The 13,604-nt window shown below is 44.4% G+C and overlaps 1 long non-coding RNA gene across 1 annotated transcript in view; it reads right to left on the bottom strand.

Annotated features, from left to right (window-relative positions):
- Window positions 1-12,911: 12,911 nt before the first annotated feature.
- The window catches only part of LOC121682379, a 73,141-nt gene continuing 72,448 nt past the window's right edge, over window positions 12,912-13,604 (bottom strand). The window contains exon 7 of the long non-coding RNA XR_006022544.1: window positions 12,912-12,965. This is a non-coding gene — a long non-coding RNA (uncharacterized LOC121682379). The remainder of the gene's footprint in view (window positions 12,966-13,604) is intronic.

Below are 13,604 nucleotides of genomic sequence, written 5' to 3'. Positions count from 1 at the left end.
TCAGCCACAGAGCAGCAGAGAAGTGGGTATTAATATCAATGCTCTGCCACTCTCTCTCCCTCCCTCTCGCTCAAGCTCACTTTCCCCACCTATCTATTTATCTCTCCTACCCATAACTCTCTAACACACTCTGGCCCTGTCTGCCGTTATTGTTAGGCTGGGGCAGGTCATTTATCCCCGCATCCATGGGGGAGCTGTGTAACTGCATAAGCTGTGGGTGGACGGCTTCTAGTCTGAATTTCACATCCGCCGAAGTCTTCCCCGCGCGAGGAAGAAGAATGGCGGAGCCGCCGAGGTCTTGACAAGCAAACACTATCAGAGCCCACGCTTAACTTTTTCTGCGAAGCTGCTTAGCGCGTCCGCGTGCCAGACAGAATCCATCAGTAGAAACCACTCCGACTAAAAGAGCTCCTTATCCATCTAACCAAGCGACTGCCTTTCCGCAACACAAAACCGGCGAGTTAGGAGGGAGAAGGCTGGATGTTCCTTATCAAATCCCACCCATGTAACTCTTCCTTGGAGTGGCTAATTTGCCGCAGTAGCCAGCTGCACAGTAAGACTCCCTAAAGCTGTGGGTATCTGTGTGTTTCACCGATGGCCTTATTGATGCAAGAGCGCAGAATGCCGCAACACCCCATATCCCTCTGGAGAAGCGCAGAGGACCCCAGACAGGCCTCTCATGTAGGCCGAGATAAAACCATGCCAGCCACTCAAAGTTGACGGCCAAACTTTCTGCTATTTTTTTTTTAAATCTCCTCTGGAAGCAAAAAGAAGGAAAATAAAAGTTTAAGCTTGTTTAGTCCCCCATCCCCCAACCCTCAGAGGACAGGCAGAAGTGCCATCTGTGAAGACTGCGACTCCTGCCATGACCATCAGTCTATGAAGAACACAGAGGGGGGAGTGCGGGGTCTGGAGGACGCCAGTGTAATGGAGAGAGAGATATGGACAATAGTGAGGCTAACAGCTAGCCGCCACCACCATGTGCCACAGGTAGGCAGGCAAGACAGACATGAGAGATCAAAGATCCCATTAGGTTGCTTTAGGTCACTCGCTTCTCAAACGCTCCTGGTGGAGACTGGGGGTCCGTCACCCCTCTGCTGTCATTTTTAGTGGCAGAGGAAAATAGAGCTCCATCGTTTAGCATGAAAAAAGACACTTGAAAAAACGGACATGCAGTCTGCTCCTGACATTAGCTATCTGTGCCTCGAAGGGTGGCTTCCTTTCACCAAAAAAGATCCCTAGTTTGTTGTGTTGCTCTTTTTTTTATTTCTCTTTCCTGGGAAAATCTGCCAGAGCTTATACATCGAAGCCAACGCATGAACTTTCAATCAGGGATTAGCCGGATTTTCCAATGTGGATCTTCTTTTGTGAATTTGGCCAGCGTCGCCTCTGTCGTTGGCAAGGGGAACGTAAATAGAATATGATCCCTGGGCCAAGGGGATTGCCTTGCTTATTTCAAAGAAAGACTTCAAAAAAACAGGGCCACTTAGCCTTCTCCACCAGTGTGATGGTTCAGCATTTTGAAGTGTCGTCCACGCGACAGACCACCAAAAATGTCCTCGTCCAAGACGGCAACATATTGCCATTGCACACTTTTGTCCACACGACCAAAGAGACAGAGTGGCAGCGAAAGAAAGGGGAGACAAAAAGGGGCCAATAAACGAGTGAAGGCGGACAGAAACCCGTCCCTCTAATAGTGCCACTGGTGAGCCAGCCTCCGTGCCAGACATCCCTCGGTCCACATCTACCCCCCACCCCCCCACCCCATCTCCCAGGCTTGGCCCCAGCCGCCTCCACCCACCCCCACCCCCACCACTGGGCCACGCTGAAGTTCACTTATGCAGATCTAGATGCAAATCCGGAGCCCACCATGCGGTCCTGTCAGATAAGGGCGTCGTCTGCCTGTATGTGTTACGTCCACACGCCGCCGGAGTTCCACTCATGGCCACCGGCCACCACAACGAGTTGGACCGAGGTCCACAGTGTGTGTGTGTGTGTGAGAGAATGCAGCTTTGTGGGCACACACATGCACACACATACACACAAGGACACACAGGCCCAGGCACACAAAGGCAATCCGGCAAGACTTAACTTCCACAAGAAGAGAAGTTTTATCTTTAAAAGAACAATGGGCAAATATGCCACCCAATTGAGCTTTGTGTTTGTTTTTTAAATGTCAACTTTGAAATCCCCAGCATTGTGGCGGACAGGCTGTAAGCAGCTAGCAAATGCAAAATATTCATGGATGCCACCAGGCCTTGTTGATGGCCCGTCATACCAGCAGTATCTAATAGCAAAGCAAATATTTTACCAGAACAGCAGGTGGAAGAACCGTCTGGTGATACGGCGAGGACAAAAACAATAATAGACAGATGAATAGGCCCTTTGGTCTCTTGGTTTTTAAATATCAGTTCATTTATTCCCTGTTCTTTTGTTAATAAATATCTCAAATTCCTTTCAACTTTTGTTGTGATGAAAGCTGCAGCATGTTGCCAGGATTCAACATTATGACTCAAAGTCAAGCTTCTTACTTTAATATAGGAGGGACAAACAGAGAGAGGGGGGTACAATTATACGGGGTATATATTAGATTTGTGACACATATTCAGATTACATGGCCAAGTTAGAATGTGTGTGATAAAACTGCTTCATTCCTTCACTCTAGTCAGCCCTAAGAGTTGTGTCGGGTGAAGACATACATTTTCCAGTGGACACGTGCAGAGTGTGTGTGTGTGTGTGTGTGTTTGTGTGTGTGGATTGGGCCCGGGATAAAAGGGTTAAACGCTGTAAATGGCTTAGAGGCAGAGAGGAGACATCGTCCCAGTTTGCTTCTCACCTATTCATGTCCTTCTTTGTTCTTTAAGTTCTTTCTCTACACCCCAATCCGTGTCTAACAAACTCTCTTCTTTGTTTTTGTCTTTTTCCGTGCATCTTAAGTTGCTTGTTTCTCCACAGCTCCGAGCGCCGGCGCGCTTTCCCTGCTTGTTTGGGCGATTAGTGCGGGGCTGCTGTGTGCTGCAGTGGATCTGTCGCTGGGCTCCTCGGGGCCTGAGGGCGATGTGCGCAGCGGAAAATGGCCCTCCATTCTGCCCACCTATCTCTCCCAAGAAGGGGCCACAGCCTCCCAGTGGAAAATCCCAGTCCCCAAGCGCAACGCGAAGGGTGGGGGTGGGTGATGGAGAGATGGGGGTGTGGAGGGGGGAGAGGAAGGATTAGGTGTTCCGCCTGAAAACCACAGTAAATTGAGTCCTCAGTGTTTATTTTTATACTTTGCATTGTAAATTAAAACGGCGGAATTCATCTTATTGTATTTTTTTATTTGTTCCCCTCCATTCTGGCAAATCAGATTGTTCCCTGAGCAAGAGACTGTGACGCCTCGCAACACAACAGGAGGAGACAATGCAAGGGCAAAAAAATGCACCCACATACTTCTAGATGGCTCTGCAGGGAGAGAGTGGATTGAGTTCTGCTCCTGACAGCTGATGGATGTGACTTTTAATTCTGCTCGGGCCAGGAGCCTGATGTACGCCATGTTCCTCTCAAGGCCAGTCTGGGAGTGCTCGACTCTGGGGTGCAACCCATCCAAAACTTCACTATTTAGCCATTGTACAGTCAAATCTACTTCATTATCTAGTTATAACTACAGAAATTGTGTCAGACACCCCTTTTGCAGCTCGCTGTGATTTTTAGAGAAAGGAGTTTTGACGTTACAATGCAGGTTTCTCTCGCCTTCTCTCCAGGCATGGCCGTCATACATCAGGAAACTAATAAAATAAATCAATAATGTATCTCATCTGAATAAATGACTGCTTGCTGAATGTGTTCGACCCTCAGCCATCATTTTGATTTGAGAGCGGAGTTTCCGTGCACAGTAAATTAAAGCAGGAATGCAAGATGAAAACACAGGCGACAGGAAGTTCTTTGGGCCGCAGACAGAAAAAAAAAGAAAGACATTAGAAGGGAGCCAAACATGGCACAATGGCCCGTGCACATCACACGCAAACCTGACTGATTTAAAGGCTCTTCCCCTCTCCTTTCCCTTTCTTTCCTCACCTCCACACCTCACATAGAGCAACACACACACACACACACACACACACACACACACACACACACGCACACACACACACGCACACACACACGCACACACACAAAAAAACAACAACAAAAACATCACAATGAAAGCAGACAGACACAGGCACATTTTCCCCATTGTACACCATAATTGATATTTTGCATAGGTGAAGATTAAATGCTGTCTGCATGAATTGAGCGCTATTGTCCCAACAAACATCTTCATTTTCTTTAAGATAAATAAAGAGATGCCTCATTGACTTGGTTAAAGATTTTTTCGCTCCATTCTCCTCTCCCTCTCTCTTTTGCACACTGAGGAAGACTTTCTCCATTACCTTACGGCACACCATAACAAGGTGAACTACCCATGCCTGATTGACACAGAAAGTGTGCGTGTACTTACATATTACCCATTACCAATATATTTCAGAAGGTTCATGAGCAGAGTTACAATGTTAAGTCTTCTCCATCACTTAAAAACTATGGCACTCCGCAGGTTAAAGTTAACCCGTGAGTCACAGCCTCATCGCCTAGTGTGTGTGCTATTCATTTACATGCATGGTCAACATTCCAAATGATCCGGAAAACAAAGAAGGGGGAAGTAATGCTAAAGGTGTATGCGGCCCAGTGTCTATTGTGGGGGGCCAAGGGTGGGGTGGGGTGGGGTGAGGTGTGGGGTGTGGGGTGGGGTGAGGGGGTGATGACTTGCAAAGACACCCAAAAACAGTGGAATAAGCTATTAATATTTCATCGGGCGGCATATCATCAATGCTAAAGATATGAGGAAAGATCTCCTCACATACACTCCTTTTTTTCATTTTAGATAGCGACATGTTACAGAGTCCCACCAAAATGATAGAGACTTTAATGTATTCAACTATATTACTCTAAATGGTTTCATCAGTCTTTGAAAAGTGAGAAAATGTGCCGTTTTATTATCTCTCAATAGTGGGTGATGAATCTTTGCCAAAGGCCTCTAAAACCATACATGTGATGGAAACAAGGGAGGGGGCAGACATTCCGTGTCAATGAGAGGGAGTGAGTGAGAAAGAGAGAGAGAGAAAAGGAGAGAAAGGAGGAAAGGAGAGAGAATGATGGAGAGAGAAAAAGTATATCCCCATTCACCAGCCTGCCGTCTCTCTCTCTCCCAAGTTATTTGTGAAAACGCTTTGCATCACTCTTTTAAACTCTTCATTAATCAATCCACGCTTTTTATTATTTCTGAAAGTGTGGCAAAGATTGCTAAATAAAAAGAGATTTCTCTGTGAAAAAAGGAAAGGGGGAAAAACCCACACAGAAAATGAAACCGCATTCATTGGACCTTAAAATGTTTTGATGGCTTTTCAGAGGCACATTATATTTACATAGGAATGTGTCATTAACGTCAACGGCGAACCAGAAACTATTAAACTAATACAATGCTAAACTGAGCAACCTTGAGAATTTGATTAAAGCCATTGTGAGTTTTAAAAATGCTCCATTCTTGGGTTAAAACAAAAGACCAGCTACGGTAATAATTCAGCTGTCAACTTTCATTGATGTATTTGACTGCCGCAGCTAGCATTTACATACTTTATATATAGCATACAGTAGGGCAGATCTCTGCAGAGCGTCATAATGGCGGTTTGAAACAAACACACGACTGTTTGTGTTTCATTTCAAATTAGCCGCTGTAATTTTCAAAAAGACTGCAGGCATTGTTTGCTTGGCAAAGGCATGTGTTTTGGAGCATTTTTAATTCCTTCGTTATTGCTGTTGTTGGGAGATGCTTTTCCTTTTTTTCCTGTCTGCCAAGTGCTTTTAAACGGGGCTGAATAATCTTTGCTCTTAGCTCGTCTTGGCATGGATATTAAGCTGATGACCCTCTCCGTTTTTATTAACACGTCTGCTTCTTCCAAGGTTGACTGTACATGAGTGAAAGGGGGGCATTGTGTGTCTGTGTGGGTCTGTGTTCCATTGTGCTCCACACTCACAGTAAAATACACACCATTTCTCTCATCAATACAAGCAATGCCATGCATGCATATTCTCTGACTTCATACAAATTCTGCCGTTATCAGATTGACCATTAAACCAAATGAAGAGAAATATCTTAAGACCGTGATAATGTATGCCGTTGAATAGGCCACACATTGTGAGTCATACTTAGCATTTAAACATATTCTCCCCAGTTCCCATTTTCAGGTTATGAAATTTCACAAATACATAGGGGGATGTTTCAACAAATAGCAGCCATGGCAAAATGAGAACCTATTTGTGCTTCATTATCTGTTTTAACATATTTTACATCCATTGAGAGATATTTAACATTGTTTTATCATACCCTGGAGATATTCTACACACTCATCTAATTAAAGGCACCACTTTGCCTGATATCCTTTTTTTTTATTTAAATCTATATATTCTATATAATTATGAAATGATGCATTATTTAATATATCAACCCCAAAGCCCCACACACGTGGCTGTAATTGTAATCAAAAAGGAAATGAATAGACTTCATCTTCATATTGCTGTTTAGATGCCTAATTGTTCTAAAGGAGTGAACCTTACTGATTTTGTGAGATTTTACATTCAAAACAAAGGAGAAGGGGGAGAGTGAATTGGTATGAAAGCATGCATGAAATCCAGTTGGAAATTGTTTACAAACCGCGTAACAAAGCAACAATTATTACACCAGCTTAGGCCATCACTTAAGAGGAAACTGAGAGGTTGGTATCTTCCTCTTTCTATCCGTCAGTGTTTGTGTATGTTCTTGTGTTTGTATTTGTGTGTGTGTTTGTTTGTTTGTTTGTTTGTTTGTTTGTGTGTGTGTGTGTGTGTGTGTCTGCGTGTGACGTGTGTGTGTCAAAGAGGAAGAGAGGCAGAAAAAAGAGGGGCCAACTCATCCGAGCACGCTTGCTCGCCAAAGATTCTGGATCATCATTTTGTGGGATATTACATGGGCTCATATTGTTGTCAGTTGCATTGTTGCTAAAGTAGCCCATTAAAATGCAAGCATGTATATTAAAAAGCAGCCCTGCCTTTTGATGGATACTCGTCAGTTTATGAATAAGTGTGCATATTGATTGGCAAAAGGTGAAAAGCAGTTTGACACAATTATTTCTGAAAGGGGCCCCTGCTTCCCAGCATGATTTAAAAGCTATTTTAAATGCCTGTCACTTACATTTCCTTATAGAAGACCCAGATGACTCTCCTGGAAATAGTAATTATGAAAATGTGAAAATGGCTACAGTATTGCATCCACAGTAGACGGCATGCAGACACTGGTGTGGATATTGATATGCATCAGTCTGGAGGAAGGAGAAGACAAACCGCCATCATGTTAGAGACGTGGTGAAGGTCTGTCTTAAAGAGAGCCATGTCTGTCCAAAGGCACACAGCAGGGTTGATTTGAATAGGCTTTGAGCTTCATGCCACTCACTGACCACTGCTGTGTTTACATCTCAGACAGAAAGGATGCCATGGGGTGAGAACGCGTGAAACAATGCATGAGGAAGTCATTGCACAGGAATATGGGAAGCATATGATCTCCTCACCATTTCCTCATCATTGCAAGTCTAAAAAGATTCAGTTAATGTTTTTTTTGTTAAACTGGATATTGCATCTTAAGGATTAAAGGATAAGTATAAAAAATGACACATGGGCTAATACTAATACTACATCCATAAGGGTACATGGTTTTGTTTTGTATTTGTTTCATAAGAAGATATTGCGACACAAACATCTTGCATAGGGATTGGAAACGGTTCAAAGAACGAAAATGAACGGAAATAAACAAACATTTTGGATGAACGTAACAGAATACGGGAACAAAACCATTTTCACTTGTTCTGGAGTTAAAAAGCTATTTTCAATTTTAGATAACCGATTAATAACGGTGTTTATCGTTCCGATGAACTTTTCTTTGAATATTATTCAAAAGTCCATAGGTCACCTGACCACACAATGTTCCCCAGACTCCTTACAGGATGTATTTAGTCAGATTTTATGAATCAGTGTCTCCGTGTATAATAGGCTAGGCCTATAATGAGTTGATTTTCATATCCAACACCATCTAACTGTCTATTTAAGTATGTAGCCTAAATTATTTCACACAATGTTTCAGTAACATAGGCTACCAGAGACACTAGGAAAATATCTAGGCTTAGTGTCATGCAGTTAGTAGCACCACACATAGGTTAGGCTATTACAGGGCTTAGAGCAAGGACATTTTCTGTGCCTGAAGTTAGGCTATCAGACATTTTTGAAGATCTAATATTATATAGGCTAACTGCTTACTTACTTTCCACCACTGAAATGAAAATCATTCTGTTTTCAGTCCCCGGGCAATACCAAAGAGAAGGATATGTAGACCTCAATCCACACCTGTCCAGGACTTCCAACATCTGTTGTTGAAGCAACTGCTGTAGAATTATCTAAGCACACTATCCACCCAAAACTAAATTACATGGCTGTCCAGCATGACAAGCCTGGGCACATAGCCCTGGCTAATTTAAGCCTTAAGTTTCAGTCTTCACTTAAATACACACCATAATGAATCAATGGGTAGATTTAGTATTAAGCTAAATTTAATCTCAACATTTTTGCATCTATTCTGCTTCTCTGCTGTCATAGTTGTTTACAGGATGTCAACACTCAGATACAAACAAAAAGATTCACATGATAATGCCTTTGTTTCAGATTTACACCTGTCTACTTGGCATGAGTGCACATATGCCATCTCACTCCCAAGGGTAAGTGTATGTGTGGGTGTCTGTGTGTGTATGTCTGTGTGTGTCTGTGTGTGTGTGTGTACAAAGGGGCCAGGCACAGAGATGGATGTCAGTCTCCTCATTGCTGCACCTGACAATCAGAAGATGCCACACAGCAGCAGATGAGGAGGGAGGGAGAGATGGAGAGATGAAGGGAGGGAGAGAGGGAGAGATGGAGGGAGGGAGAGATGGAGGAAGGGAGAGAGCTCGTTATTGACATGGGCCGCTGCATCCTACAGTTACTATTTAAAGAGACATAGCTAGCCTGCTAGGCAGCTGCCCTGCCCCCTCACAGACACTTAAAAGCACCGGCTCTTGTCTTCAGACGGCTAAATTCATTCTCAGAATGGTATGCATGGCAAACAGGAAGTGCATGTCGTGTGAGTGTGTGTGTATGCGTGTGTACTTTTTTAAATGTGGTTACCACTGGCATCAATCATTCCGTACAATTAGGCCAATTCCCGCTCAATTTTCAGCTTTCTGAGGAGCACAGCCCGTGCTGACTGCTAAGCACACATATATACGCATGCACACACATGATGCGCGCACACACACACACACACACACAAAACACACACACACACACACACACACACACACACACACACACACACACACACACACACACAAAGGCACAGTAAAGACAGGTGCCTACAATAAATGGGCAAAGGGAAGTGAGATGCCTAGGATGCTCCCTGCTGAAGCCCAGAGCTCACCTATTCTTCAGCATTCTCCTTCGTACTGTTAGACCTCAAGTGGCATTTGTTTTCCATAGCAACCAGATTAAATTAGGTGAGTGATTATACCTTATTAACACCGAACGCTGTTGGTGTATTCTTACAATTTTGTATGTAAACACTTTCCCCTCATAGCGCTCTTTACTGGAAATTGCTTTGTACAGAGTAGGAGGCCTGCAGCTTGGTTATAATAAAAATATAATTATAAATCAGACAATAGCCACTCAGCAAGAAGCAGCTCCCACTCTCAGCTCCTGAACCACAGAGTGACTGAGTCACCAGGTACGGCCAACCCCCATGTAATGAACAATAAAAATGCAGACTTTCTCTTTTCCCCCCTAATTCCAACTAATAAACCCACTAGAATTAACATTCACAATTGCTGTAATGAGGTGTGGGGGTTTTGACTTCAGCTCTTCATATTGACTGCTGTAGCCCTTAGCCCCACTTTGCATTTAATACAGTACTCCAGGCCAAAGTGACTGTCGTATTATTTTCCTGTTGTGTGGAGCTATACGTAATTAATATTAAAATGAAGCATTTCAGTGATGTTCAGTGGTCTGTTATTGCAACTGTGAATTTCTCTCTCTCTCTCTCTCTCTCTCTCTCTCTCTCTCACACACACTTTAGAAATACAAACACATTTTGGTCAGACATGGTGACCAGGCACAATCAAGCATTTCGATCCATTTCAAATCAACTTTCTCCGTTCCTATTTAACATCACAAAAAAGGAATACACATATATTATGATGTCTCTGTGAAATGGCAGCAGAGGCTTTTAAAAGGGAGCAGAGCGATGGAAGGAGGGAAGGCAGAAAGGAGGGAAGAAAGACAAGGGAGATGGAGGGGAAAAAGGCTGGCAGCGCTGGGCCAGGAGGAGACGAGCAGGTGCGCGGAGAGAAAATGACTGCTATAAACAAGGCTGGTCCTCATAATTTATCATTAATCTGGCGCTGCCTGCTCTCCGGTTTCAGCTTATTTTGCATGCTGATACCCATGTCATATTTCTTATCAGAGATTTGTTTATGCTTTTATCCTTGTCCTCACTCGCTACACTTACTGCAGTGGCAACACGAGTGAATGTGTGTGTGTGTGTGTGTGTGTGTTTGTGTGTGTGTGTGTGTGTGTGTGTGTGTGTGTGTGTGTGTGTGTGTGTGTAAGAGAGAGAGAGGGGGTTGGGAGAGAGAGAGAGAGGGAGGAATGGTTGGGGGATCCGCATGTAAACCCATCAAAAACACAGCAACGTCAGACACACAACTGATTACAAGACTTATCTCTAAGACTGGAAATGCCACAGATACACAACTAACAAGCAGCGAAACACACTGTCTTTACACACCCAGTGCAAATAGATTATGCAGCACACATTACACAACCAACTGCTGGCAAAGGAAAGTTTCACAACTGATAACAGACACGCAACGGACCACACAACTGTTCTTCCTTATAGATAATCATATCAATTTGTATCACTTCTACAGGAGAGATGCGGAAAAGGGGTGAAATAATTACGCTTGATGTTTGTCTGCAAAAAAAACATTTGCAGACAAGAGCTGGAGGAAACTGAACTACTTTTGCCAAAAGACAAAAAATACTTTTTGAAACAGCATTTTTAATGTTCATGCTACATATTTTACAGATAAATAGTATGGTTTTCTTGCTAAATTTGACTTGGTAATTCTAAATACTTGTTTATTCACTGCAATTTACAAATGCAAAAAAGAAAAGGAAAAAATGTGCGGAAGTTATTGATTCATGACCGTAATGGTTTAATTATTAATCAGTATAGTGTTATATTTGCATTCATAATATTGCATGCAGAGAGCTTGAGATGCACTAAGGCAGGTTGTGGTTTGTTGTGTGTCATTTGAGATCTCTACAGCACCCATCCATGTCTCTCTCCTTTTCTTTCCCTCTTGCTGACACACACACACACACACACACACACACACACACACACACGCAATGTGTGAGAGAGAGAGACTAATTTATTACCCACTCACACCTTTCAGTCAATACTCCAGTGGGTAGGCACTCTGCTCAGCTCGATACTCTGATTATTTGATAAAATGTAGACGGTGCTGATGTAGGGCTTAAGCCCCAGTGTCACTGTTTCACCTGGGCTGCCCATCTGTCACCTGTAAGGTGATACCACAGACACACACGTCTATATATACTCTTTAATCCCGGATCTCTCAATAGAGGGGATGCCCAGAGGGTCAGCTCCAGCCAGTTAGCATCCAAGTTGGCCACCACTATCTTTACAAATTTCTCTGACCACCTCTGACCAAAAAAAAAAAAAAACAATTATGTGCCACATTGCTGGTGGACACAAAAGTATGATGTCTATGCAGATTGGCAGTTTTCATGCTGGGAGGATCAGCCAATCCACATGGACAAAATCATTTGTGGCCATCTGTAATGTGGCACCTAATTTTCAGCATGTGAAAATGTGGCTGGAATTGAGCACATGTCAGACAGCATTTTTAAAGATAGTGCCAATCAATTTAAGTATATTTTTGTCTGAAGTAGCTAGCCTAGCATGGGCCATTGAAATGAATGGGGTCAGTACTTCCTCCCTCCAGGTCTATATAATACCTCCATGATCCCCTTCCTGGTTTAGGTCTCTCATCTCCCCAATTGCGCGTGCCACTCCTGATGTATCTGAGAGGGCGGTGCGACTGACTCCTCCTGATTGAAGGGACAACATGGCAAACACAGTGCCGCCGGTGACTGTGTACACGTCAATACACTGACAGCAGAGTCTGTCAATCTGTTCAAAGGTTTCCAGCAGCACTAATGTGTTTCTCAACCTGTTACTGATAGTTTGTCTCACTCTTTCCAGCTCCCTCCCTCCCTCTCTCTTTCTCTCTCTCACACACACACACACACACACACACACACACACGCACACGCACACGCACGCACACACACTTAGGTCCTCTCCACCCGGCGCGGTGTCAGGGCTCACCTAAACGCATCAGACACACGGTGACGGTGCGTCGCCATGCTAACTTCCCTGTGTCCCACTTTCTCCTGTGTGGGCTTTCCTCTCTCCTCTCCTCTCTCCTCTCCTCTCCTCTCCTCTCTCCTCTCTCCTCTCCCCTCTCCTCTCCTCTCCTCTCCTCTCCTCTCCTCTCCTCTCCTCTCCTCTCCTCTCCTCTCCTCTCCTCTCCTCTCTCCTCTCCTCTCCTCTCCTCTCCTCTCCTCTCCTCTCCTCTCCTCTCCTCTCCTCTCCTCTCCTCTCCTCTCTCCTCTCCTCTCCTCTCCTCTCCTCTCCTCTCCTCTCCTCTCCTCTCTCCTCTCCTCTCCTCTCCTCTCCTCTCCTCTCCTCTCCTCTCCTCTCCTCTCTCCTCTCGTCTCGTGTGCTCCAGCAGCTTTCTGCCTTCCCCTTCAATCTGTGTGAAGGACAGGATTGATTAGCATGCTGCATATTCATTTGCATACTTTTGCACACAGATCACTCTGAATGAACAGCAGCGGTGAGGGGCTATTTTTTCCCTTCAGTTTTTTTTCTCCTCTTGCTTTTTTTCTTACCTGGGGGGTGGGAAGGTGGTGTTGGGTGCGGGGCTAGTGGTAGAGGGGAGTGGGGAGGAGGAGGGGGGGGGAGGGGGGGCTGTCTTTTCAAGGAACACCCCCAGAATTAATGTTCCACACCTGTGCACAGTGCAGCGCTCTTTATCGAGCATCACAGGTGCGCCACATTAATTGTGGAAGAGACCATTCCCTCCCCCCCACGGGGGTGCTCCGTTCGCCAGGCGGCCCGCATACATACCTAAAATACTTAATGCTGCTTTACAATGTATCCACTTCAACACATTCATTTTTTTCACCCCTTCCCTGGATCTGCATGCAGTGCACAATGCACTTTATAAAAATAGCCTCCCTATTTCAAAGTAGTGATTAGAGTAATGCTTGTTTGGCACATTTCCTATGTGTGTGTGTGTGTGTGTGTGTGTGTGTGTGTGTGTGTATGGTGAACATAACTCTTAGCTGTAGAGGGCTCTTTTGTATTGCTGTGTTGTGCTGTGCCGTGG

Source organism: Alosa sapidissima, chromosome 14 (genome assembly GCF_018492685.1).
Source record: "Alosa sapidissima isolate fAloSap1 chromosome 14, fAloSap1.pri, whole genome shotgun sequence".
Taxonomy (NCBI): domain Eukaryota; kingdom Metazoa; phylum Chordata; class Actinopteri; order Clupeiformes; family Clupeidae; genus Alosa; species Alosa sapidissima.
The sequence above is the reverse complement of the archived record's forward strand: the minus strand, read 5'-3'. Positions and strand labels throughout refer to the sequence as shown.